General features: G+C 32.7%; 1 long non-coding RNA gene across 1 annotated transcript; it reads left to right on the forward strand.

Moving 5' to 3' along the window:
* The first annotated feature begins 21822 nt into the window (after positions 1-21822).
* Positions 21823-24653, forward strand: LOC123527764 (uncharacterized). The gene is made up of 3 exons (XR_008372247.1): positions 21823-22199; positions 22527-22624; positions 23064-24653. It is a non-coding gene; the product is annotated as an uncharacterized LOC123527764 (long non-coding RNA).
* Positions 24654-27219: the final 2566 nt, after the last annotated feature.

The raw sequence follows: 27219 nt of genomic DNA on the forward strand, positions 1-27219 counted from the left end.
ACCGATATCTCTTTTAAGAAATAAGATTTTTTTAAATTTTATACATCTACATAGGCGTATTCTCTACTAATTATGTCTGTTTCGTTTTATTTCGTATCAAGAAAATTTCTAAAGCTAAAATCCAAAACTTTGATTTCATATGCGTTACCATAGCAACATAGAAACAGTTTTGCATTTTTTTATTTATAGTAATTTAGCGAGTTATTTCACATACTTGATGAAATATTAACTTTTAAAAAACATTTTTGCTTCTATATCTCCTTACATATTTAGTGTTTTTTTTTTGTTTCGTATACGGAATGTTCTTCTTGTGTGACATTCGTATAAAACAAAACCTTCGTCGAATAAATCAGGAGGCAGGACTTTGTCTTACAAGTTTACATTTTTCATATTTTCGGTGATTTTTTTATTTAAATATGTAATGAAGTATTTTCATCAAGTAAGTTGAAAAAACGACAGTGTTCATTTTACTTGAATAGATAATATACGAGTTAAATATTATTAAATCCTTACCACATAATTAAAACACGTATCCGTAGAAAAGTCGCCAGAAACGAGTTAGATCGGTATTACAACTATATAATGTCTATATGAGAAGCACGAAATATACATTAGCGTATGTAAGATCATTATGAAGGAGTGACATGAAAGGCACGTGCAGTTTCCCGCCAAAATGCCCTTATATATGTAACGTAAAATGCTTACGATTTCCTGCAAAAGATTTTGGATTATAGATGAAAGAAAATTATTTGATTTAGTCCATTTTGTTATATTCAAATTACAATTGTTGCATTTATATTATATATTGCGTTTATATTAAAATCAGTTTACAAGACGACCTGGGATATACCCAAGTAGTAACATTTGTATGCGCGCATGAAGACATTTGATTTTATTCTAATGGTATTGAACACTGAATTCATTAGAGCGGTAAGTATAAATTGTTAACAAAATAACAATAGGTCATGGTTGCACAGTGAGAAGCAGATGACCCGGCTTTCCTCTGGATTACCGCTTTTCCTTTCCTCGAATAGAAAGACAGATTCGAGACGAAACGGCTGCAGCGATAAAGAACCGGCATAGTTGCTTAGTACGCACGTGTTAGTCTAAGAAACATCTGCGCACGTGCCCACGTATAAGCTAATAAGTGATGTTTATAGTAAGCTTTCCATCATGCCGAGTGATATGTGCGCAGAGGTATTTTTTATAATAATACGTGCGCAGATGTTTAATACAATTACGTGTGCACGTAACACGTAACGTAATTCTTATTACGTGCGCAAGTAATAGATATTACGTGAGCACGAAGTAACTAATACGTGCGCACGTTTTAGCATGACAAAAACATCCATGTCCCCCTCTGTGATACCTTAACTACTGTCTACATGTATATACATTCCTCGGTTTTTTAAAAATCATTACTGTTATTCTAGAAAAGAAAGAGAAAAAACACAACACCAGTATATGTGCCTTCATTTCAAAAGCGTATTCATTAACAGTGCAGAGAGCCTAGCTAGTCCGGGCCCGCTTCGATGAATGGATTCATCAGGAATGAAATGTCGAAATTGATTTATATAAGTTGAAGAACTTGCTTCGCAAGCTCAATAAGGACACCGCAGATTTGCGGATCGCAGGATCGCGAGTGCGATCCCCGGGCGAGGCTTTTCTTCTCCGTGACGATTTGGTAGGGGGTATTGTGACTATAATCATTCGTCCTCCATCTCATAATCATGTGGGGAAGTTTACAACTACTTGCGGAGAACAGGTTTTTACTGGTACGGAATCCAGGAACTCTGGGTAAATTAATTGTCCGTTAAGTACTGTTGAAAAACGGCGTTAAAACGCAAAACAAAACAAATCACAATCAACCTACAATAATTTATTAAAAACAATTATAAGATGACGCGTCTTTCGATATTTTAGATATTTTTAAACACAAATATAGCTTAGCTATTGTGTTTTAAAAATGGTTATATAGGGATTTTATCTTTTATTCATAAAATAAAATATTTCACACCGGAAATGACATGTCAGTGACATTAATTGACTCAACAAACATTTATTTATGAAACTTCGTACGGCGATGAAACGGAGTATTTTAAAATTGATGAAACAATTCTGAGTTGTTGACTTACTATTTTTCATACGTCATAAAAAAAGAAGTATAAAAACACATGTTTATAACTTTATCACAGACATACAGTAAAAGAATAATTGACTAATTATAGAAATAATGCGGTTAGATAGTTTAACATTTTAACTCGCGGCTAAAAATCTAAAATCTAAATATGGTTTGCAACTCACCATCAAAGAATAGTACTTTCTCTCGTTTTTGACAGAAAAAAAAGTTCTACAGGATTTGTTGGGAATCGATCTCGCATACCACAGACACTAGGCATAAAATTTCATTTCAACCGTCGTGCGTACCGATTGCGTCACTGAGATTGTATACAAACTACGTCATAATTTTTACATAAAAAAACTATCTACATGTGTCTACTAGTTGCGGTGTGCATGAGTTATCTTTCTTGTCTCTATAACTTTTATGTAAACAATAACAATTTTCTTTTTAATTACACTTTATTCTTTCTTTTAAAATGCCGCTTAAACAAAATCAACTTGAATATAATCCCGAAATACAGTTCAAGTAGATCTAAAACATGTAACTGATCATTAAAATGTTTAGATCTACTTTCAGTTTCACTTTTGCATAAAACTCGTCTCTAAACATTTAATTTTCTTATAAAAACAACTCTTGGTTATCAGTGTCATGATTAGAACAAAACTCCCGCGTATCTGTTTGATGCTCGGTTGCTTAGAGATGAGCACGTTATCCTGTTTCCTTCAAAGAAAAGTGAGGCTAAAAATTGCGAAAAAAGTGGAAATTCAATATGAGCCGGACCGAGTGTCAAGCTGATTTTTTCTGAAAAATGTATATTTTAGTAACCCTTTTTTCTCAGCAAAACTTCAGCTTGACACCAGCTCCGGCTCAAAATGAAATTCGAGCAAGTAGTGTGTAAATCGCGTGTAAAAACGGTAAAAGTCACGGACCTCGGGTATTTTAAAGGTCTGAGTCTTACAAATAACTTGGTTTTGAAGTTTTTAAAAGTCATAGTTTTAACGATTATGATCTTCTTTTTTGTTTTAGACAGTTAAAATTTCAATTATGGAGTTTTCATAATCTAATTATTTATGGGGCCATTTCGCATATCTTATCATATCCCGTCCTTTGACAACCCTTATTAAAAGTATCATTACCGTGTAAGTTTATATTCTGTCTAACTAAACATACATATCATTCTAATACGATATCTACTTATACTTTAGATTTTGTCACATGCGATTGACATGTACATGTAGTTTGACTTTTGTATGCATTTTCTATTTGTTTTGTCGGGTTTGACCTCCCACCAACGCTATTATAGGTCAGTCATAGGACAGACGGAACACAGACGGACGGACAACATCAATGGCAGACAAGAACAATATCAAACAAATATGTAAACTATTTACATATTTATTTACAAAGATAACCAAAAGATAACAATTCAAATTGAATGAAAGAGGAAAACAGAAGTGCTGAACAAAGAAATTGAAATACTGTCCATTCCCGAAGAATTACTTACTACAGTGACGTAAACACAAATGATACAATAGCAAGGCTGTCGAAGAATTAAATGAAACTTGGATGTAAATTGAAAAAAATGCTTTCTTCAAAACCAAATGATATATTTTATTAGATATATTCTTAAATGATCTTATTAACAATGTATAAATACAATCATCGCTTTGCTTGAGAACCTGAGCATTCTTTTGAAATTAATATTCAAATTAAATAGATTGAAATCAAATTTCAGTTGACAGAAGATTTTGGTTTTTGAAACTGATTTTCAAAAGAAAAGAAAAAACAAATATGAGAACATTTTTTACACATTTTACATAATGTTTTACAAAGTTACTTTCTAATTGAAAAATGTTGTATATGTTATGTGCATATATTCAGTTTACACTAATTTTCGATATCAAAAATAAAATTAAAAGCGATTGAAGCAGGCGATGGAAAATGGAAATTGATTACGCTAGCATCTATACTGTTCAGTAATACAGTATACTGATCAAATAGAATCTTAAAATATGTTTACAGTACTTATATATTAATGTCATCGGTATCATTTTGTAAGCTCAAAGCAATTCAAAGATAAATATTTTCAAACATAGGACAATATTAGGTCATTGTATATCAAAGCTTTAGTGAACATTAGGTAATAACCTTGATAGCGCATTTTGTGAATAATGCTACCACGCAATAACTAACTTTAGTAGTAAATAAATCTAATGAATATATACTTCCCAATGAACCGGATTTTACTTAAGAATTGCTCTCTAGATATATTTTAGTTTTAGAAGACAAAGTTGCCAATGCTACATGTATCATCATCTTTTGATATTCATACTAAATTTATATATTACGGAAGGAACATTATATTATTAAAACCTACAGATTGAGTCCTTTCTCTGAAAAGACGTTGGACACATATCATTACACTCAAGTTCATAGATTGTATTTTTAATATTCAAATTTTAAAGCCTGAGTGTTAGCAAAAAAGTATATTTTTCACTATATTCCTACGAAGCAGATAAGTCTTCAGCAGTGTATACTTATATTAGAGGTAGTGTCAATGAAGACAAGTTCTTCTCTTAGGAAATGATTGGCTATTTGGAATCCTATAATGCAATGGAAACAGAAATTGATATGTTGAGAGAGTCTGTTTGTATTTAATTAAGGGTTATGTAATGTAAGGCAGTGCCACACAAGGTTTTCTTTATGGAATTTTCGATAAGCACAATCTAGTCATGGACGACTGTTCTTTTTATGCAGTTCCTTATTTGTTATGCCTTAATCTCCTGAAGGTAGGATTTATAAGCTTTGGATTGCTGTAATTATACTAATGGCCTACCTAGTTTTTGTCGAAATAATTAATTATACATATCAAATTAATACTTGTAATAGATAACTGGAACTTTTGAATTAATAGGACATTAGTGTATCATAAGATTTTATTATGCCCAGCGAGTAAACTGAATATTTTTGAAATGATGGCAATTGTAGGTGTGGGATCGCATTAGATTGCATACATGAGGCTTCCGATAGGATGGATATTCACTTTTGGTTTGTTTTGTTGTGATGGTACAGAGATTTCTATAGTTTTTAAATAACTAAATAAATTGAATTGATAATACCATAAAAGCCACGTCCAGACGACGAAATGTTTGGTTTATATAGACTTGAACGCTTATGTATCTATTTCTGTTGTGTTTGGCAACTGGCACAACCCTGCTTGTTGTTATTTCGAGATTGTTGACACCTGCTTCAGAAGGAGAGGAAGGGATTTGACGGACGCACGCTGTGTATGATGAAACATGGATTTGTATTGTGGTGTTTTCTGTTTCGCGAATTCATTATTTTATAGGCTTTTGATATTGCCAGTGGGATGTGTTTGAATGTGTTGCTGGTTGTTTAGGCTCGGATTTTGTAGATGGCCTCGGTCGCTAATTCAGGTTCCCTGTAGTTCATGCTTTTGCGTTTTTAGTAGCGGCTGGTCCGTGTTTTGGCGCCTGTTAGTGCAGACAGCTGCGTGTATGTGTTTCCGGTGTTGCATCAATAAGGGCTCCATGTGTACGGATGAAAAAAATAAAAGGAGATCATGCGGCAAAAACCTGTCCGTCTTCCATCGCCGTCCTTCATGCCCCGTCGTCCGTCGTCAACACGACAATTTGACTGCAAAACTCAAGATGTCACAATTTTAGCCCAATGTAACTTGGTCAGAACATAACCCGATATTTCCATTAATTGGTCATCTTGAAATAAAAACTAGGTTACTAGCTCGTATAATAGGAAAACCTTGTTACCACTTTAAATGCCTCATTTTCTACCGCATCTTTATAAAACTTGTGGGCCTCTTTTAATTCTAGGATAAATTCCGAACTGTGTCTGAGTCAAAAACTGTGTCACTAGGTCAAAACATAGAAAAATCGTGTAACATTCTCAGAATGTCTGTCTCTGTGAATTTTATATTAATATCTAAGCTGGGTTACCAGACATCAAAAACTAAGACACCAGGTAAAACCATAGGAAAACATGGTTTGCACTCTATAGCCCACATTTTTTGTTTGATTTTCTTAAGACTTTCGTCTGGATATTTGTATCTACGAAAGGTTAAGTTAAAAACTAGTGGTCCGAACATGGGATCAGAAACTTGGTTACCAAGTCAGGTGATATGAATACATTGTTAACACTCTAGAGGTCAAATTTGAGACTTGATAATCATTTAACTTGTAAGAATGTTTGCCTCTATCTACGTCTATGTTTAAAACTTTGATTCCTAAGGTCTTAGATTAAGTCACTAGGAAAAATCGTAGTAAAATACAATTGTCACAATCTAGAGGCCACACCATCTACAGTTAAATCTCGATATGCCAAATTCGAGAAGATCAAGCGTTTTACTTTGAGATAACTGAAATTCGCTTTAAAATGATATATTTGCACGTGTTTAGAGACAAGACTTGAAAATATCTTTGAAATAGCCAGAATTTCGTGATAAGCAAGTTCCAGATATTGCGTTTCACTTGTACTTTATGTTTATTTTACTATGGCAAAATAATTGCCTCTAAGAATTCTAGATCATGTTAAAAATTGAACTATTTGCTACATAGTTTGTCACTATGTTTAATCATAGAAAGTCCATGAAAAAATCTACATTCCACTACTGATCTTCATAATTATTTCTTAGATAGTTTGCCTCTATAAAATATTTGTCATGTTCAAATATGGCTTATCTAGGTCAAAAACTATGTCATTAGGTCAAGTCTAAAGAAAAACATCGTTAACAGCAAAAAGCCACATTGTCGTCCTGATCTACATGAGAATTGGTTAAAGCGTATGTCTGTTTAAAATCTTGGATGAATTTGTAACTGGGTCACTTGAAACAGAAATAGGTCATAAATCAAATCATGGAAACACTTTGTTAAACTTTTTCTTCTAGATCATTCCCAATCCTCATCAGAATGTTTGTCTGTATGGAATTATGTCAATTTCAAAAGTGTGGTACAAAAATGTCAAATCATACAAAAACTATGTTAGCCGTCTACCTGATTTACGTTAAATATGGTGAAAATGTTTTTAGCAGTGAAATTTTGTCAAAATTAGAAACAAGGTGATCTAGGGTAGGAACTAGGCCAGGTGAGCGACTCAGGGCAAACAGGGTCCTCTTGTTTTTATCTTCTTTTTTATTCGTACAAAAATGTTGCTAGTCTGCTACCTTCTATACTTCTAACATTTGACGCTTGCCCGAGTTTTTCTGGGAGCCTACTACGTTGTGTGTAGTTATGGCGGGTGATTTCATGACTTGCGGGCACACTGAATCGTATAATTCTAAGACGTTTGGAGGCAAGGTCGTGGGCGCTTACATCTAGTAATGACAAACACTGTGTATAACTGGGAATGAGATTACATTTTTAGGTATATGGAAGTTTGATGCAACGTACGGTTGTTTCCAGCACCTGTTCACTCTATGATTCAAATCAGATTTTACTGTATGCTTATTTCTTATATATTAACTAAAATTTTGATTAGATACTGACATTTGATGCTTTTCTGAGTTTTTGGGGGTCAGCCACGTCCGTTAGACGATATTTTTGCCGGATAGTTTTCCAAGATCCGGAACATGCTTGGTAATTGGTTTCTGCTTGATTTATGTTGTGGGGTATACTCTGCATGTTGGAGGGGCGGTTCGGCGCATTTCTGCTTGGTCCATTTTAGTTCGGGCAGGTGAGGTTCGTACGGTATGACCGAGGTCTGAACGAATGGGTGATCTAGAAGCTTTGTCGTTGAAATTGTTTAAATATTAGAGATTCTGTCCAAAAATTCGGACGAAATTTGATACATACTCGGAATTCGGAATTTAGTTTACACGTTCTATGGCGGTGCCTAATGGTTTCACTCATTATGTTAAGGTAAGTATTTCGCATTGTCACAATTTGGAGAGGATTGTTGTTGTTGTCTTAGGTTGAGAATAGGTTAGTGTGGTTTCGGATTTCGGTGTGGTCTCACCGCCTGAATTGTTTTATGATCACATGGATATTAGGATGGATAGATTGCTTGTTGACTCAGTAAATGTTTTTTGGGTGGCAAACAGAGAGCCGATTTGATCTGAATCAAATGCAAGTAACCAATGACACATAAAATAAAATATTTTTGGAACAGAAGGCAGATTAGATGGTCATCACAATTACTACATAACACTTTTGTCTTATCACTACGATATTTCATAGTGATTACACGGTTGAACTGGTGCCACCTTCAATAAGGATCCAGCCAGGTCCTTACACAATGAATAATGAATTAATGATTTAAAACAAATGGGTTTACAAAAATCTCCATAATCATTTTTAAGGATGATATTAACTTGAAGAAGACATAGTGAAACAGTTTTGCTTGGGGGTTGCTTCGGATTCGGGCCGATGGCAAGGAGCGTTGCGCGCGCGTAAAGGCCTTAACTTGCCATTAATTCTTCGCAAGGGAATTTATCTGGTATTGTTTCCGGGAGTTCATCGGGCTACTGTTGGTGCATGTCGGATGTGTTGATGCGTGTCTTTCGGAATTAACCAAACTGGTTTTATACAGTTGGACACGGCTGGTTGTGTTTGCAATGTCATGTGGAATATTTGAATGGCACTTTTCTGCGTGCCAGTTCATTCATTTCATTTTTACAACTTGATGTTGCACGACTCATAGGTACAGTGGTGAAGAGCACATACTTTATGTGTCAAGCCGCCCTATACACAAACATAGAATAATAACATATTTCTGTTTAGCAAAACCTTTTTCTGTAGCGGATGAGTCTTGTCTGTCTGTGCAAAATTATGCGATGTATATCACAAAAGGTATTTGACCTAGAGTCATCAAACATCATAGGTGTCAGCATGACAGCAGATACAATTGTACATCAGGTGTTTCAGTAAGACCACAGTAATGGCCCAATATACATAGAAAACATAAACGTTTGTTTCACATGCATTTCAAGTATATGACCTAGTGACATGAAATATTATAGGAATATTATCTAGCATGTGATATGTGCAGCTGATTTTTTTGTTTTGGAATTCTCATAGACAGATTATATTTAGTCAAAGATATGCTTTAATGGACTTAAAGTTAGTTCCGCAAGTATCTTGAAAATTATTAATCTATTTGGATGATTTTTTTTTCTTGCTTTTCTGGAGAAGTCCAAAGATAGTCAAAGCAGATTAACGAAACTTTGAGAAATCAATGAGGGCAGTGAGGAACTTCTTTTGTTTAAGTATTATATTTAATGTACCCACCAAATAAACATACAGAATACAAATAAACCAACCTGATCTTTGTGTTCCTCTGGTTGCCTTAATATTAGAATACTAGTTCTGCTGTACTGGTTTGATGAAGAACAATTTCATTGATAATTGTGAATAAATTAGAAATATAGATACCAAATGATTTTTTTTTTCAATTTCGTAAATATCTCTTTGCAATAAGACTCAGTGTTGTTATATCTTCTGGTCCTTTAAATGTATATAGGTAGTATAGTTCAACTTAAGCCGTTGCTAGGGGCATCGAGGGCTCTAGCTGGGTTAACGAATGTTGCTTTATCTCCTGGTTAGACTTAAGCAAATCGATATTGTTTATATTTTAGATATTCGATATTTTTTACAAATAATTGTGTACTTTTAGCAAAAATGTAAATAATGAAGTAGCCTCTAATGCCAAACTCTTACACAGTGTTAATGGCCCTTATCGGTACATTAGACACTGCCACCACGTATAAATTAGGCTGAATTTCAGCCGAGTTATATGTCTCATTATTTTATTTTTTGTTGTACAAAGTTTCTATCTCAGTAGTTAAATATTATATATTGTGCTAGTAAAACGAGCCCAAAACTAAGAAATGATGCAGTAATTTTAGAAGTACTTATTTTTCTAGTGTTGTGACGCGCACCTGCTTAAATGTAAACAATGAAAAGCAATGAAATTTCTTTACGTTATTTAAGTATAGTAAAAGAGTTTGACGAGTGGCATACTGCAAAATATAGATAATTAAATAGTTTTATTATGTTCTTATAAGTTGTGCCGTAAATGCCAATTTGACTGTATATTATGGCAACCATTTGATTTACCCGGTGTTGTCAAGTGTGTCGCCATTTTAGGGTCACATGGTTTTACAATCGTCATTTGATTTGCTTGAAGGCAGGGATGATTGTTTGACATTATTCTGCGCGGAGGTTGCTCTAATGCATGGTATAAACTCCTTTTAATATTCGCTTAAAAGGAGTTTGTTTTATCATTGGTTTAAAATAAAAATCCGATAAAGTCGGTTCGAAACTATCAATTTGGAAAAGTACTTTCGCTTTATGATGTTTTGATATTGCGTCTCGAAAATTGCATATTAATTAGTGATAAAACACTTGATGATGCAAGCCTACTTTAAAGAATATGCCATTAACAAAAGTATCAATATTTGGGAGAATTGCACATCTTATGGAAAACACAAGTAATGAATAACAGTAATTACATGTATAGATAGGACATTTAGCAGCTTTATTTGCATTTTCTAACATGTAGAGTTATCTGCGTCCACGATTGCGGATGTTTTCTTTTGAAATGGCACTTGCCTATTTTATTAATATATTTGAAAATAGGAGGGTCGCAAGTTTATATCATAATAAAGACTCATGCAAGGCTTAATAAAGTAAGATGTAATACTTTTTTCAGTTAGGCGCGTCACAAGGTGAAAATGTGCATTTTTGACTATTTCAGGGGTCATAACTTTAAAACTAGGGGGCGCCAGATCAAAAGTAGTAGGTGTGCAAGTTCATATCATGATAAAGACTCCTGCAAGGTTTAATCAATTTATATGTAATACTTTTTGAGCTAGGCGTGTCACAGGTTAAAAAAAGTACATTTTTTTTATTTACGGGGCCATAACTCTGGAAATAGTGGGCGGAGCCAGGCGAAAATAGTAGGTACGCAAATTCATGTCACGATAAAGGCTCATGCAAGGTTTTATCAATTTATATCAGATACTTTTTGACCTAGGCACGTCACGAACTTCAGACGGACGGAAGGACGGACAGACGCACGGACGCACGGAAGGACGGACGCACGGACAGACAAACACATGGGGGGCTCAAAAGAAAACATATTGTTTGAATAATGGAGACGAATTGGGCTCAAAATGATTTCAAGACTGTTATAAAATATCAAGGTTGGGTTTCAAAAATCAGTACAGTCGAGTCAATTTGATGCGAACTTGCTTGATACGAATTTTCGGATTAATCGAACAAAGTCCGAATTGCCCGGCCGCGTCCTATTTTCTATGTAAAATCATTTCTGTAATAGCAACCTCGCTTCATACAAATATTCGGTATATACGAACACATTTTGGAAGTCCCAATAAGCTTAAATATATTACTTTTCTATCTTTTGATACGAATTAATTTTAGAATTCGGGGCCGTTATAAAATGTGTAGAAAATAATAACATTGTCTACTTTTTGCGCGTGGAAATTTGACAATAGAGTTGTTCACACTTATTCACAAGCAAACACTCGGTCCTGCAACATGTCAATATAAAACAATTTAATCAATTGACAGGTCGAGATTTAAAGAGGTGTCAATGATTTTAAACACATTACTGACTTTCTAGTGTCGATACAGATAGGCTGTGTCTTATAAAATATACAAACTTCTATCCCTGTAAGAATGATTGTTATATAGTGCAAGGTTCAATGTTGGCGGTGGATACAATCTGGAGCTCGACCGCACATTAATGTTTAAATCAATACGTTTTACCTGTTTAAGTATGACTTTTGTACGGTAGAACATGTAATGGTCAGGTAAAATATTGGTAACGATGCTGTTCGTTTATCAATATTTTTTTTTTGTGTTTTGGTGATAAACTCCTAAACCTTAATGTTCTTTATAAAATCGTCAATTCTTCATGCAGAATATTTGGAATTTTTAAAACGGGATATAATCACATTTAACTAGAATGTTCATCAGGCATATTGTTTTAGGACGTTTGGGATTGGACATGATTACTTTGATCAAAATTGATAAATTCATCAGCCATAATTAAGTGTGACTTGCTTTCTTTTACTTAAAATTACAATATTTCGGTTGTAAAAACATTAATGTGCATCATTTGTCTTGATGAATTTTGTCAGAATTCAATTATTGCCTTTTGTTATACAGATATATCATTAAACACATCCTGACTTCACTACATTTCTGGCTTTATTTTGGTTCTATAAAAATACGGATGGCATCGAGTACCGATTTTGGTACTCGAGTACTCGTCTGCTTTTTGGATGAAGTACTCGGTGACTCGTGAAAACTAGTTCAAAGAATTACGCTTACATTGCATTTTTAGATTGATTAAAACACAGTGGGCAAACGTATTGTACTATTATAACAGTAACAGTAAGAATGAGAATGCACCATATTGTTACCTGTCAGGAGTCATAATTGACCAGTGTGCACCAATTTACACCTTTGTGTTTGTATAATATGGGCAGCTGATCAAATAGATGACATGTATACATATAATGGTGACATTTGATAGCCGCGTTAATGTTGAAGTGTTTTCTTGTGTTTTTCCTTCCATTCTATTTTTTTTCGAGTACTCGATTGCTAAATTTCGTAATCGATACTCGGGAAACCGAACGAGTACTCAGTTAACTGGTTAACCGTTGCTATCCCTAAGAAAAATGGTACAAATGTAATTAAAGTAAAAAAATGGTACATCTCTTTTATTAGATGTGTATATTTTTTAGTTTGGTGTGTAAGTTTGATTTCGGAATAAAGATTTCTTATTTTCTCAGATTTGTTTGTAGTATGTTGACTGACCAAAAACGTTGTCTAAATGCCCTTTTTAATTGATCTGCATTTTGTCCGGCATCTGCCAACAATACTGCGTTTCAGCATTTTCTCCAGAACCGCTTTAACTTCAGTATTGGTAGCAGTAACCAGTTTAATTTTTTGACCCATTAAAGAAGAGGGATATTTTTTCTCATATCGGTCTGTGGTATATTTGGTTTCCGCTCAATAACAAAAGAACACTTGGCTCTGCAATAGTTAAACTTAATAAGATGACTACCTTTGTCGGTAGGTGGCTAATCACTGTTTTAGAGGTCAGTATGTCAAAGATCTAGTTCACAGTGACCGCAACTCTCAAAACAATTCCGTCTTCGTTTCAAGAAAATGTTTTAGCCTGTAGTGGTCAAACTTCATACTATGACTGTCTAGTACAGTCAGTATCAGTGTTAGTATGTTAAGTCAGTAGGTCAAATGTCTAAGTGACAGTGACAATAACATTAAAAAAATGTTTGCATTTTGCTTTAATGCACCAAATGAATATGTCCATGGGTTGCAGCCCGGAACACTGTCTATGTGACATTTTATTTCTTAAAGCTTGATGCAGCCCATTAGTATGTCCATGCAAATTGGTTTACGGGTTCCAATTCAAATTGGTTTACGGGTTGCAGCCTGTAAAAATGTCAGAGACATTTAAGCTCTCAATTTGATGTAGTCCATTATAGCATATTCCTGTCTATTATTTTATGGTTTGCATCCCATAACACTGTGCGTTACATTTCATTTCTGACACTTTCAGTAACATTTCATTTCTTAAAACTAGATGCAGCCCATTAGTATGTCCGTGCCAATGCTTAACGAGTTGCAGCCAATAACACTTCCTGTGTCATTACCTGCAGCTCATAATTATATCCATGCCAATTGTCATATTCTTTGCAGAATATTAGTAAAATAGTGTTAATATTAGACGAAAATGCGCATCTATATTACAAGTAAAGGTTTCATACCAAGCCTTTGAAGTTCTAACACTGACATGAAGATAGAAGATTTGTTCACAAACCGTGAGATATTTGGCTTTTTCCATGATGTCCTTAATTCTCTCTTTTTTATTTAAATTTTCCTACGATTTGAGAAGATTCCTTAAAATGGACAGTTTAAGCAAATAGACTTTAATAAAAAAAAATATTTTAATGTGTCGTATTTAATTTGACAAAATTGATTTTGCAGTTAATTTTACGTTTTGTACATTGGGTCACGAACTAGCAAACAATAAGTTCCATCTTTTTTTTTCTTCATATATATGTATATATATATATATATATATATTTATATATGGAAAATATTTGGCCGCGCTATTTCTCAGGCATTGTGTATCATACTTTTTATCAAATCTTTTTATTATTATCATCGGTACCAAGTGTAGTTGTGCATGTGCGAAAGACGTTCCATTTGAATGTTTTTTTGTTTTTTTTTTTGTTTTTTTTGTTGTTGTTTTTTCACGAAGATGTGACCCTTAAGCTTGTTTTAATTATGAATATAGTTACAGTAGCGAACAACTTCAATAATTATCTATATATTTTAAATGCTGTTAGGTATAACTAGTTGATAACCGTTAGTAATTACATGGCCTTTTGACCATAATCTTGAGTTACTGACGTACCTTCGCTTTTTAAAGATATTGCCATGAATTTGAGACCACTTTTGAACACAAACCTTAAAACTGTCTTTCAGTGACGTTGATTTTGACCTACTGACCTGCTTTCTTCTTTCTAAGGTACAGCAATGAAATGCAAAATATTTAAACTGTTTTGCACAACATTTTTGTGCATCTTTCTACGATTTCTCCATGTACAATTTAAAAATGCCATGTACCATATTTTCAATACCCCTGTTCCTTTGACAATAAATTGCTGTCCAGGGGTATACATCACCAATAGTAATAGGTATTTTTCGTCTGAATATCATGTTCTTAATACTCAAAATAAAATATAATATAAATGTTTTCGAAGAGTAAAACAATTTATATTAGAAAATAATTTTGCAACTAAAAGAATTTCTTTTTAACTAAATTGTGTGCCAGTTGAATAACATATATTATAGCTTATTGCCTAAGAGTGTCAAATATGCCATTTGTATTATCGGGTATTATGTTGGTTATTTGGAGTCGGTAGGCCATTGGCAAAAACTATCAGGGTTAGAAATTTATTGGGATTTGAAAACGTGTTAACTGAAGAACGTAAAGGTTATCTATGCGCAGTTTTATAGGTAAATAAAGATTATTTTTTTCTCGATACAATAACTTTTATCATTGAGGTATACACAGAACCTAGTGTTATAAAAATTGATCAAAAATGAGCTTACTATCCGTTATAAAGCTAGTTCTTGTTAGTTATCCAGAACCCTTTTGTCTGGAGCGGCTGTAAAATGTCTTCCCATTTATGCTATTATACAATAGAATTCAGCTGATGTCGATTCTTGGTTATATATTTTGTTAAACAACTTAGATATTTCTAAATTTATTTCAATTTTCGCTTAAATACGTTAGATTCCTAGATTTTCTTTCGGTGAATATGTTTTTGACAATTATCTATTATTTAAATTGTAAACAGTCCCATTCTCTTTTCATTAGTAAACAATAGAACATAATTAATAGCTGATCTCCTCAACACGATTTTTGAAGACACTACGTATAATTGTAACTTTTGCATTTACCTTGTATGCACCTCTCATTACTTCTTCTGAACAGACTGGATCAAACCGAACCTGCTGTTATCTTGCAGTTACTTGCTTGGTTGCTTTCTAGGCTTCCAAAGGATTTTTGTACAGATTTTACTTACGACAGCTATTTTCCTCTTAGTTAAATTTTGTAATTATTTTTGCTTAAGTATATCTAGATGAAGTTTATACTTTATATCAAGACTAATATAAAATAGCTCAAGTGCTTAACTTTTTTTTATTGCTGATAGTTAATTAAACACATTCTAGCGAACATAGTGCAGTTGCATAGTGCAACGTTACTTCAGATCATTTAGAAAGGACATTAAACGGAAAAATGCCTGTCGGTTTCAATTAATGTAACAACGACGTTGAAATGATTACAAAGCCGACAACTTAAACACAACCATATTATACATCGGTAAAGGAAGGTCATTTTCTCTCGACTTAACCATGATCAAATATATTAAGCGTATTTGTATGTACCGATAGGTAGTTATAAAATGAAACAAAAAACAAAAGAAAGGATTTTATCAAATTAATGTATATGATCAAGACAAAACTTATTTTTACTAGAAGATACAGTTTAGCATAGTTTTTGAAAACCGAAAGGATAATGATGGATCAATTGTTAGGATCAGAATCGAATTTATCCCATTAAAAGGAAGAAATGTCTTGTTCGATCCATTTATAGGAAGACTTGGTAAATTTCCAAGGTCCGGTATTCAACAAAATGCTAAATCTAATGTATCAAAACTTAAGAGAGGAATGCTCTTAAGAATTCAATACATGAAGATACCATTATAATAAAGGAGACTGATAATTATAAACAAATGTGTATAACAATAACAGATGCTCCGGCTTCTGATGAGAAACTTAAATGTGATCCTTTGGAATCTGACAGAATGAAATAGAACAAACTGATCGTCGAATGTCAAGACTGACTGACGTATAGAACGGGAAAAATATTATCTCCAAAATTTTGAAGTACAGACAAGTAACTTTTACAGACTACCAAAGGTTCATTAAAAGTAAACAATTAAGTGAGTTGTGTCAAAAAGCCGCAACAGAATATCTTGCAGTCACAAATGTTACAGAATTGAAATTTAGACAAATTGTTGCTGGCTTAACATGCCAAACACACAGACTCAGTAATGTTTTAGATATTGCACAAAGACCACTTACAAAATATTTTACGCGATAGTACACACTTTCTAAACTCTCTTCCAGGAAGAATTACAGCATGAACAATTCTAGTATCTTTTGATGTTGAATCTCTGTATTCTTATATACCGCATATGTTAGGACTGGAGGCATTACACTACTGGTTAAATCTATATTCAGAAGAAATACATACCCGTTTTGATTAGGAATTCATCTCAAAAGCAGCAAAATTAATACTTATGAATAATAGATTCTTCTTTAAGAGAAAATACTCCAGGCATGTAAAGGTTTCGAGAATGGGAACACAATTTGCATCAGTCTATACTACACTAGTTATTAGCTATCGTAAGAACAAATTATGTAATGATGTTTCTTCTGAAGTTGGTGAGTAATTCAAAAACTATTTCAAAGATCACTGGAAACGAATATTGGATGACATCTTCATTTCTGACACATTCTAGTGAAGACATAGACATTCTAGAAAGACTGTTGAAAATTTCGATGAAAATTAAATTTACGATGCAGAAAAGCAGCACTGAATTACGCATTTCAGGTGTTCTTGTAATAAAATCATGTACTTACTTAGAAACAGATGTTTACTACAAACCAACAGACAGCAAACAATATCACTTAATTCTTGTTACCCGAGGCACACAACAGACAATATTACATTTTTTTTGCAAGAAGGATTTATGCTATAGTTTTAAATACATTCCAATTATCTACATCCAAAACTTAGAAGATATATTTTACTTCGCAGTTACTTTTCGTCACTTGTTGCAAAAAAAAAACAACAACAAAAAACAAAAAAAAAAAATTAATAAGAGTAAAAGAAAGATATAGTACTCCAACAATTTCATTCGTTTCGGCACACAACCCGAGAAATGCAGAATATTTTAGCTTCATTAAAAATAATATACCGATTTTCAAAATCTTGAAAAATGAGAAATAATATTAAACACAAAAAATTTCGGCAAGTATTTTAAAATAAAATTTTCAGCAATTTCCGAAATTAAGAAAGTGATATATGTGACACGCTGTTCTGGTTGTAAAGTGGATTATATATGAGAAACTATTAATCTAAGAAACAGGGTATCACTACATAATCAATATATCTGACAAGTAGACGAGACAATACTTCCAGTAAGCAGACATATAACAATATGTTGAGACTTACCCTAAGCCTTCTTTAAGCAAAAGAAACAATATGTTTATATAGTGAAATTGTTGAATAAACACCGTTTGTGAATGGCTCATCAGTGTTTCTCAGTATAAACAATAAGAGAAAGGGAATTAATTCAATAGTTTTGACGTTGACGTCAAGGAAACAAGGGACGTAATTTCGACGTCAAACAGGGGAGTTAATGACGTTTTAATGTTATTTATCAATCCGTATCATGTGAAATGTTTTTATATTAAAAATTTAAAATTTAAGAAAAACTAAGCGAGCGTGTGAAGTCATTTTATAATTTTACGATATATATATGGTAATAGAGATTGTTCTATTTCCAGTAGTAGCCTTTTCAGCACATTTTACCTTGTGATATTATGTTAAAAAAGTCGTCTGTTTGTTGACAATTCCACCATATAACATATCGCACTTTCCCCAGGGCATTAACTTATGTGATATTTACAAAGTTTTGTATTCAGTTTGCTAATCCATGTGGCAATTATGCAAGCTTTTTCCATGCCTTGAGGTAAAACAACATTGATTGCACGAGGTTCTAGGTCAGTTGTCACCTACCATAAAGTCTAAGCGGAGATGTGTCAATTGTTTTCAAATATTTTGCCCGGACCAATTTTTCAGCTCAAATAACTTTTTTAAGAGAATGATATTTTACTATATGTTTTAGTCTACGTACTATGCAGTTAACTACACATATATTTAAAATGGATTGTTCCTACTTGAAGTTTGTATTTTCAAAACTGTACTGCAAATTCAACATATTTCCATTTTACATGCCGAAAGAATATAGTAATACCCTTCGGTGGATGAAAGAAACATATTTCATCAAAGTTTTTAAACCAGAATACGAAATAATAATTACTTCTTATATTAATATTTGCAAAATTTACAATTAATGACTTCTTGCATTGTTTCATACTTTATTTTTTTCAATGATGCACTAATTTACAATACTTATTATTGACATAAGCGACGTCATTATTGCTAACGTCATTGCCTGACGACGACGTCATTAACATTATCCTGAAGACCCATATTAATGGTTAAAACCGTTGAGATTTTTAAGTTGTATTAAAAAAATCTATGTAATACAAAAAGGCATTCAATTCAATCTTCTTTCCCGCTTTATTATCCGTATTGTTCAGCAACAGTACATTACATATATAACCTGTTTTATACTGCTTCTAGGCAGATTTTATTCAGATTCATTTATCTCAATTATTTAGTGAGTTAGATTTTACCGCGAACCGACACAAAACGGCCATATATCGCCGAATCAATTATTTAATTCAATAATTCTAATATAGGTAGCAAGTGTTATAAATAAAAACATATAAAATAACGGCATGATAAAAATGCCACATATTCATATAAAATTAGCATCAAAAGGAATATGTTTTCCCTTTTTCATTACATATTAACTTAATTTTTTGTATCTCTTGAGATTAAAAATGACAAAACATAAGACGGCATTTTACACTTAAACTACGTGAACCCAACATTTATTGACACGAGATAATATACTTGCAACTAACCATTCATTACTTTACAGTGAATTGACGGGTTCTTCTTTGATATATTGTAAAATGGACGATGTACAATAACAACATATCACCGTTGTCTCATAATACCACAAATCATTTACAGATTATATCTTAACGGGCCACTCATCTTTGGACACCAATTGTGTTTACAAATTAGAAATGGACATATATGGTCATCTTGTTCGTGAAGGGTATCGGTCAGTAACAGATTATTTTCAAAATTATAATTATATCCTGCGTACGCTGACTGAAATTATAAAAGTTATTACCCGTCGTAAGAAACTAATGAAAAAGATGCTATCAAAACGATGCGGTCACATTAATTCAGAAGATATTATACTGAGTCGACACTTTAGGAACAGCTGAGCACGACCCTGTAATTAGCTTCTATTGAAATACCTAAACTTAACATAATATATTTGTTGCTTTTGTGACGGTTTTGTCATATTATTGAAGCAAAGTAGATGGTTTAGTGACCTTTATAACTAGGAGTGTTGCATGGAAATTAAGAATAAAATGTTGCCATGTTATAAAAGCAGTAATAGATATAAAATGAAATTAATTAGTAGCATCATTGTGATGTATTAAATAAAAGCTTTTGTCCTACATCTGTGTTCGTTGAATCACAAGCGATCGTGACCTTGAAAGGTGGGCATTATAATCAATGACTGGATAAATAGAAACAAACTGAAAATAAACACTCCCAAAACTGAATTTATTATGTTTGGTAGCGGACCTCAATTGTACAAATGTTTTACAAATTCCATTAACATTGCTGGTGATGATGTAAATCGTTAAAGCACAATTATCTTGGTACATTTCTTGACGAAACATTGAACTTTAAAGATCATGTAAATTGCAAATGTCGCACAGCCATGATGAATTACCTACGAATTAAGAACATTCGAAAATATTTGACAAAAGCAGCCACTGAAATTCTATATTTGATTCTACTTATTTCACATCTGTATTATTGCAATATCATACTGTATGGTGTAGCTAACTGTGAGGTGCGTATGATGCAACGTATTCAAAACATGATCGCAAAACTTGTCCTTAACAGGAGGAAATTTGACAGTTCTAAACAAGCATTTTATCACTTACATTGGTTGCCGGTGAAATCAAGAACTGAGTTCAAGGTACTTTTTTTTCATGTATAGATGTTATCCTGGCAAAATACCTACGTATTTAGCAGAATTGCTTACAGAGTATATTCCTAGTAGACAAGGTTTAAGATCGTCAGAAAGTTCTAAAAGTTCTTATGGTTAGATCATATGTACTTGGTGTCTTTAATGAAGAATATGAAGGAAAGAACACTTGCCTTGAAAAGGGGTTTTCTTAGTTTGAGCTTAGGACTGACTGCACCTTTTCCCAACCCGAGGCAGTTTGACCCCGAAAGAAGAATTTCCGATTGGTGGTTGTATGTTATGATTCAAACTTTATGTCATTTGGGAAGAATTTATGTAAGGAAACCTGCTAGCTTAGGTGTGACATTATTAAAAAACTGTCGTAAGTCTCAATATTCAGTGCTGCATGCATCAATTTTACAAGTATTTTGTTATTTATATCATAGACACGGGACTGACACAACAGCCTCAATACAGAACAAAATTCTATTTGGTAACTTCAGATCTGTAGTTTAATAGTTAGATCACAATTTATTAGAACACACCACTTTTTTTGGTAATCTGAAAATGTAAAACTGGCTTTTAAAACAAAACTTAGTTGTAAGGTCTTTATAAGGATTATAATGCTACAATGGCTTGTAAAAATCAAAATAGCAATTGCGTCATTTTGTTTCTGTGAACTGTTTGCTATAACAGATTTTGTACACATATGTCAGGACATGGGAAACTTCGTGTGAAGAGTTGTTGACTATAAAGCAGCTATGCAGGTGAATGCTTCAGGTACATTTATGATCTTCAAAACCTATACAACTTCTGATGAAGCATCAACATGTAAAGTCTGTAAAAAAACTCTTAATGTCAGCTTATCGATTGAAGGACATGATTTTAATAAGATTTAATAATTAAATAAAACAATATTATACACGTGGCGTTTCAAATTCAAGTTAATCAGGAGCCAAAGGTATCAATTTTAAATATGAAATTCCATATGCTGCAGTATCACTAACTTAAATTCCACAGTCTTCAAAACAACCATGGCTCTACAAATAAAAGCTACAAACCTACAGTGCACATTTTACATTTGAATTTACAGTGACACCTTAATAACAGAAATTTTGTTAAGTGAAATTATCCAAAGGAAGTTGTGTTTTTAAGACTTGATTTTACTATTAATTTCATTGCTTGTTTTTTTTTCACTGAACTTTTTATAAACCCCTGAATGGGATTGAAAATACTGCATTGGTTTATAATAAAGATGCTGTATAATAAGCACTGTAAATCAGAATTCAATTTAATTTTGATAAAGGCAAGTTTTTGTCAAGCAGTATCTATAAGAAATGATGGACATTTTTGGTCAGTGTTGATTCACCCTATTGATCAGGATTTTGATACATTTCTCATAAACTGTTCTTGTTTTAAGGCTCTCAGATTTTCTACCTAGTGAATGAAAAGTACAGTACTGCTGTTGGAAGAGGAGTATCATGGCTATGGATAAAAGAAGGTTTCATTACATATGGACAATTATATTGGACAGAATAAGAAAAGTATTCTAATAAGGTAAGAATTTCCAAAAAATAAAGAAATATTTATAAAGCTCACAGAACTTGATGTTGAAATATTTAATTTCTCAGTGTGATCATACACTTCAGTTTGGAAAGTCACTGGTTTCCAGTTCATATATATAATGTGCATACTACATGTTACATTGATTTATAATTTGAATATTACATACTTGCATAACATATTGTATTAAAAAATTCAACTGTGTAGCTGGTATTTAATTGTTGTAATAAAGTGATGCTATGTTATATTCAAAGGACTACACTAATACTACTTAAAAGTTATTGTCTAAGAATTCATTGTTTAAATATACCCTTATTTCAGTTCTGGAATGTGGCTTGTTATGATGGGTCTACATGATTGACTTGGAGTACAACCTGATGGAGGCCTGGCTTGCAGAATTCAGTCCTGAACATGTTTAGGTATATTTGGCTTGTCACCTCTTTAAGCAGATTTTTGTAATAATCAAGTATTGATAAAACTTGCTGCAGAGTTCATGTCTGTAAATAAGCCATTTATATTAAGATGCCACTTTTTCTGTTTCTTTTTATGTTGTTAAAGAGTTTCTAGCTCACTGCAAGCCAGTTCAACAGAAATAACATAATTGTAATACAGTAACTATTTTTTTCTTATCCAGGTTAATGAACTATTTGTTAAAACGAGATCAAAATCATGGCCCTTACTTGATGTAAAATATGTGCAATGGTTGAATTTTTTTATGAAAAGAGGTTGTCATTACTATAATAAAATTCTAAAATGTAATTATGTGTGAGCTGTCTTATGGACAGCTGTTGTTCAGGATTGAAGAAAAAGGTTATTAGTGTTCTTTGTCTTAAGTATTTGATACATTTATCATTACAGAATGTCTTCTGCATGACTTGGTGTAGTATTCTTGAAGGATTATAACTTCAACACAGAGACAGAGATTAATATTTTAGGCAGGTGATTGGCATGACGCAAATTCTCCAACCGTATTGCCATTCCTGAGCTGGATGCCAGTCGACAGTTGTACCTGTATAATGAAATAGCGCCCCTTTGCAGCAACAACAATGTATGCTCAAAATTAGCAGTGCCAAAGCCATTAAAATTGAGAATTCAGTCATTTAAAACAAAATTAATGGAAAAAAGTGTTTAACATTTAAAGTAATACAGAGAAAGAGCTCAGCTCATTTGGTACTTTCTGAAATTTTAATTAATTTGAAAGTGTTTTTGAATTTTTAAAGGTGTACTAGATCAAAATTCCATAAATATGAATATGAACAAATGCTACATTATGGTGTCAGCAGTAGTATGCATTGGTTAAATATAGACACACTGTATGTATGTAAGGCTGAGCACAGTATAAATGTGAAATTCCTAAAAGACACTGGAAGAATTTTCAACAATCTACAGTTTAGTACTGCATGAGATAAAATTATGAATGGTGCTCTACATACACATGATTTATACATTAAGCAAAGTTAAATATATTTATTGATCATCTTGATGATTTTCTACATTTTAAGTAATTACCTAAATGTTAAATATTTTAGTGAAGATATATTTTATGCAACTATATTAGTTGAAAAAAGCTACCATCCAGGAAGAATATTTTGAAATGATACTTTTACTTGAAAATTTATGTGAAAAATGAATGAAATAGATGTTAAAATGAATTCTTTATTTTATAAAAAAATGTTGTTGCCATGGAAACAGAACTTGAGTATTAAGTTTATTTGCTTTCATACCAGAGTTATATGACTTTTAATTATAATAATGTTAACAATTTAATGTTATATAATCATCACTCATCTGATACTTTTGATTTTCAATTTACAGTCATTGAGCAATGCATCTTAAGTACATTTGAAGTTGAATGACACATTACAAATATTAGATATGTATGGAATTGCTTTCAGATAGTTTTGAGATGAATATAAATCAGAAAATTCACAAATTCTAGTTCTTCTAGAGAACTAATATACATTTTATAAATTTACATTTTTTGTATCAAATGTAGACTAAAATGTCTGTTAAATTGACATTTAAAGCAATTCTTGTATTTTGTTGCTATGGAAACATGAATTGTGACAATTTTTTAATATAAAATAGCATATTTATAGCAAGAAGTCATTATCAACTGTGCTAATCATGTTAAATTCTTTTGATATTGATGGAAAAATATGAAATTAAAATATATGATAAAAGTAAATGATTTTATTATTTGTCATTATTATTAAACAAAAAATGCAAGATTGCGATGGGGAGTTATTGTACAAAAAATGCTATAATTTTGTTATTTTAAAAGATGCAGGTCTAAAATTTTTAATTTATGTTAAGGACACATGTACAGTTCAGAATATGTGAAAAACTCGGTTTCCATAAAAATGTCATTTGGGACCATTTTGTCATGGCTTGTCACATATATGTACTGTTGCTGAACAATACGGATAATAAAGCGGGAAAAAAGATTGAATTGAACGCCTTTTTCTATTACATAGATTTTTTGAGTAAAGTTATAACTTAAAAATCTCAACCTTTTTTACCATTAACATGGGTCTTCAGGATAATGTTAATGACGTCGTCGTCAGGCAATGACGTTATTAATAATGACGTCGCTTATGTCAATAATAAGTATTAAATAATGCAAGAAGTCATTAATTGTAAAGTCTGCAAATATTAATATAAGAAGTAATTAATACTAGGTATTCTGGTTGAAAAAAATTGATGAAATATGTTTCTTTCATCTACCGAAGGGTATTACTATATTCTTTCGGCCTGTAAAATGGATATATGTTGAATTTGCAGTACAGTTTTGAAAATACAAACTTCAAGTAGGAACAATCCATTTTAGATATATGTGTAGTTAACTGCATCAATGTACGTAGACTGAAAAATATATTAAAATATCATTTTCTTAAAAAAAGTTATTTGAGCTGAAAATATGGTCCGGGCAAAATATTTGGAAACAATTTACACAACTCCGCTTAGACTTTACGGTAGGTGACTATTGACCTAGAACCTCGTGCAAACTATGTTGTTTTTACCTCTAGGCATGGAAAAGGCTTGCATAATTGCCACACGGATTAGCAATCTGAATAGAAAACTTTGTAAATATCAAATAAGTTAATGCCTTGGGGAAAGTGTGATATGTTCTATGGTGGAATTGTCAACAAACAGACGAATTTTTGAAAAAGCCACATAATTTCACAAGGTAAAATATGCTGAAAAGGCTACTACTGGAAAGAGAACAATCTCTATTACCCATATATATATATATATATATATATATATATATATATATATGCGAGAAAGTATGGGAAACATATCTAGAGCTATGAGCAAATCAAAGAAATCAATTTTATGACTGTTAGATGCATGAATGTATTATCATGCATAGCATTTAACATAGATAGGTTACTTTTCCTTTGCACTGATATAACATGGACAGGATTAGGATTATCAAACGGTGTTTACTCAACAATTTCACTATATAAACATATTGTTCCCCTTGCTTAAAGAAGGCTTAGGGTAAGTCTCTACATAGTCCATCCATATCTCTGTTAGTGTGAACCAGATCATTGGAAACTGTTGGAGGAGTTGAGCAACAAACAATATTCTGAAAATTTCACAATGTAATAACTAATGAATTAGACACGAAATATCCATGCAATTGAAATTTTGCATAAATTTACTTCCTATTGATACATTTCTGTATGTTTGGTTCAAATTTCTTGAATCGTCAGGACGTGCGTACAGACAGACGACCAGAGAGACCGACAGAACAGGTGGCAACTATGTACTCATATCCACAATAATAATATCCATTTTTAAAATTAATTATATTTTGTTGAATTTATCGTTTAGTTTGCCTCGCAAATTAGCTAAAAAAAACAAAAGGAATGGAATATTATTTTATTATAACTTTGGGGTCCGGAAACAGAACAAGCGAATCCTTAAAATATATTAATAAAATAGGCAAGTGCCACTTCAAAAGTGAACATCCGCAATCGTGGACGCAGACAACTCTACATGATAGAAAATGCAAATAAAGCTGCTAAATGTCCTATTTATAATTGCAATTACTGTTATTCATTACTTGTGTTTTCCATAAGATGTGCAATTCTCCCAAATGTGGATACTTTTGTTAATGACATTTTCTTTAAAGAAGGCTTGCATCATCAAGAGTTTTATCACTAATCAATATGCAATTTTCGAGACGCGATATCAAAACATTATAAAGCGAAAGTACTTTTCCAAATTGATATCCTTGATTTTCATCCTAAACCAATGATAAAGCAAACTTCTTTTTAACGAATATTAAAAGGAGTATATACCATGCATTAGAGCAAACTCCTCGAAGAATATTGTCAAACAATCATCCCTGCCTTCAAGCAAATCACATGACGATGGTAAAACGATGTGACCCTAAAATGGCGACACACTTGACAACACCGGGTAAATCAAATGCTTGCCATAATATACAGTCAAATTGACATTTATGGCACAACTTATAAGAACATAATAAAAATATTAAATAAACAGTCAAATTGTTGTGTTGACGACGGGCGATGGGGCATGAAGGACGACGATGGAAGACGGACACTAGGTGATCACAATAGCTCAGTTTTTTGCCGCAGGATCCGTCCACATGGAGCCCCTATCGATGCAACACCGAAAACACACACATGCAGCTGTCTGCACTAACAAGCGCCAAAACAAGGACCGGCCGCTACTGAAAACGCCAAAGCATGAACTACAGGGAACTTGAATTAGCGACCGAGGCCATCTACAAAACCCGAGCCTAAACAACCAGCAACACATTCAAACACATCCCACTGGCAAGATCAAAAGCCTATAAAATAATTAATTCACGAAACAGAAAACACCACAATACAAATCCATGTTTCATCATTCACAGCGTGCGTCCGTCAAATCCCTTCCTTTCCTTCTGAAGCAGGTGTCAACAACCTAGTTCTTTATCGAAATAACAACAAGCAGGGTTGTGCCAGTTGCCCAACCCAACAGAAATAGATAC

The sequence above is a fragment of the Mercenaria mercenaria genome, chromosome 8 (assembly GCF_021730395.1).
Source record: "Mercenaria mercenaria strain notata chromosome 8, MADL_Memer_1, whole genome shotgun sequence".
Lineage (NCBI taxonomy): Eukaryota > Metazoa > Mollusca > Bivalvia > Venerida > Veneridae > Mercenaria > Mercenaria mercenaria.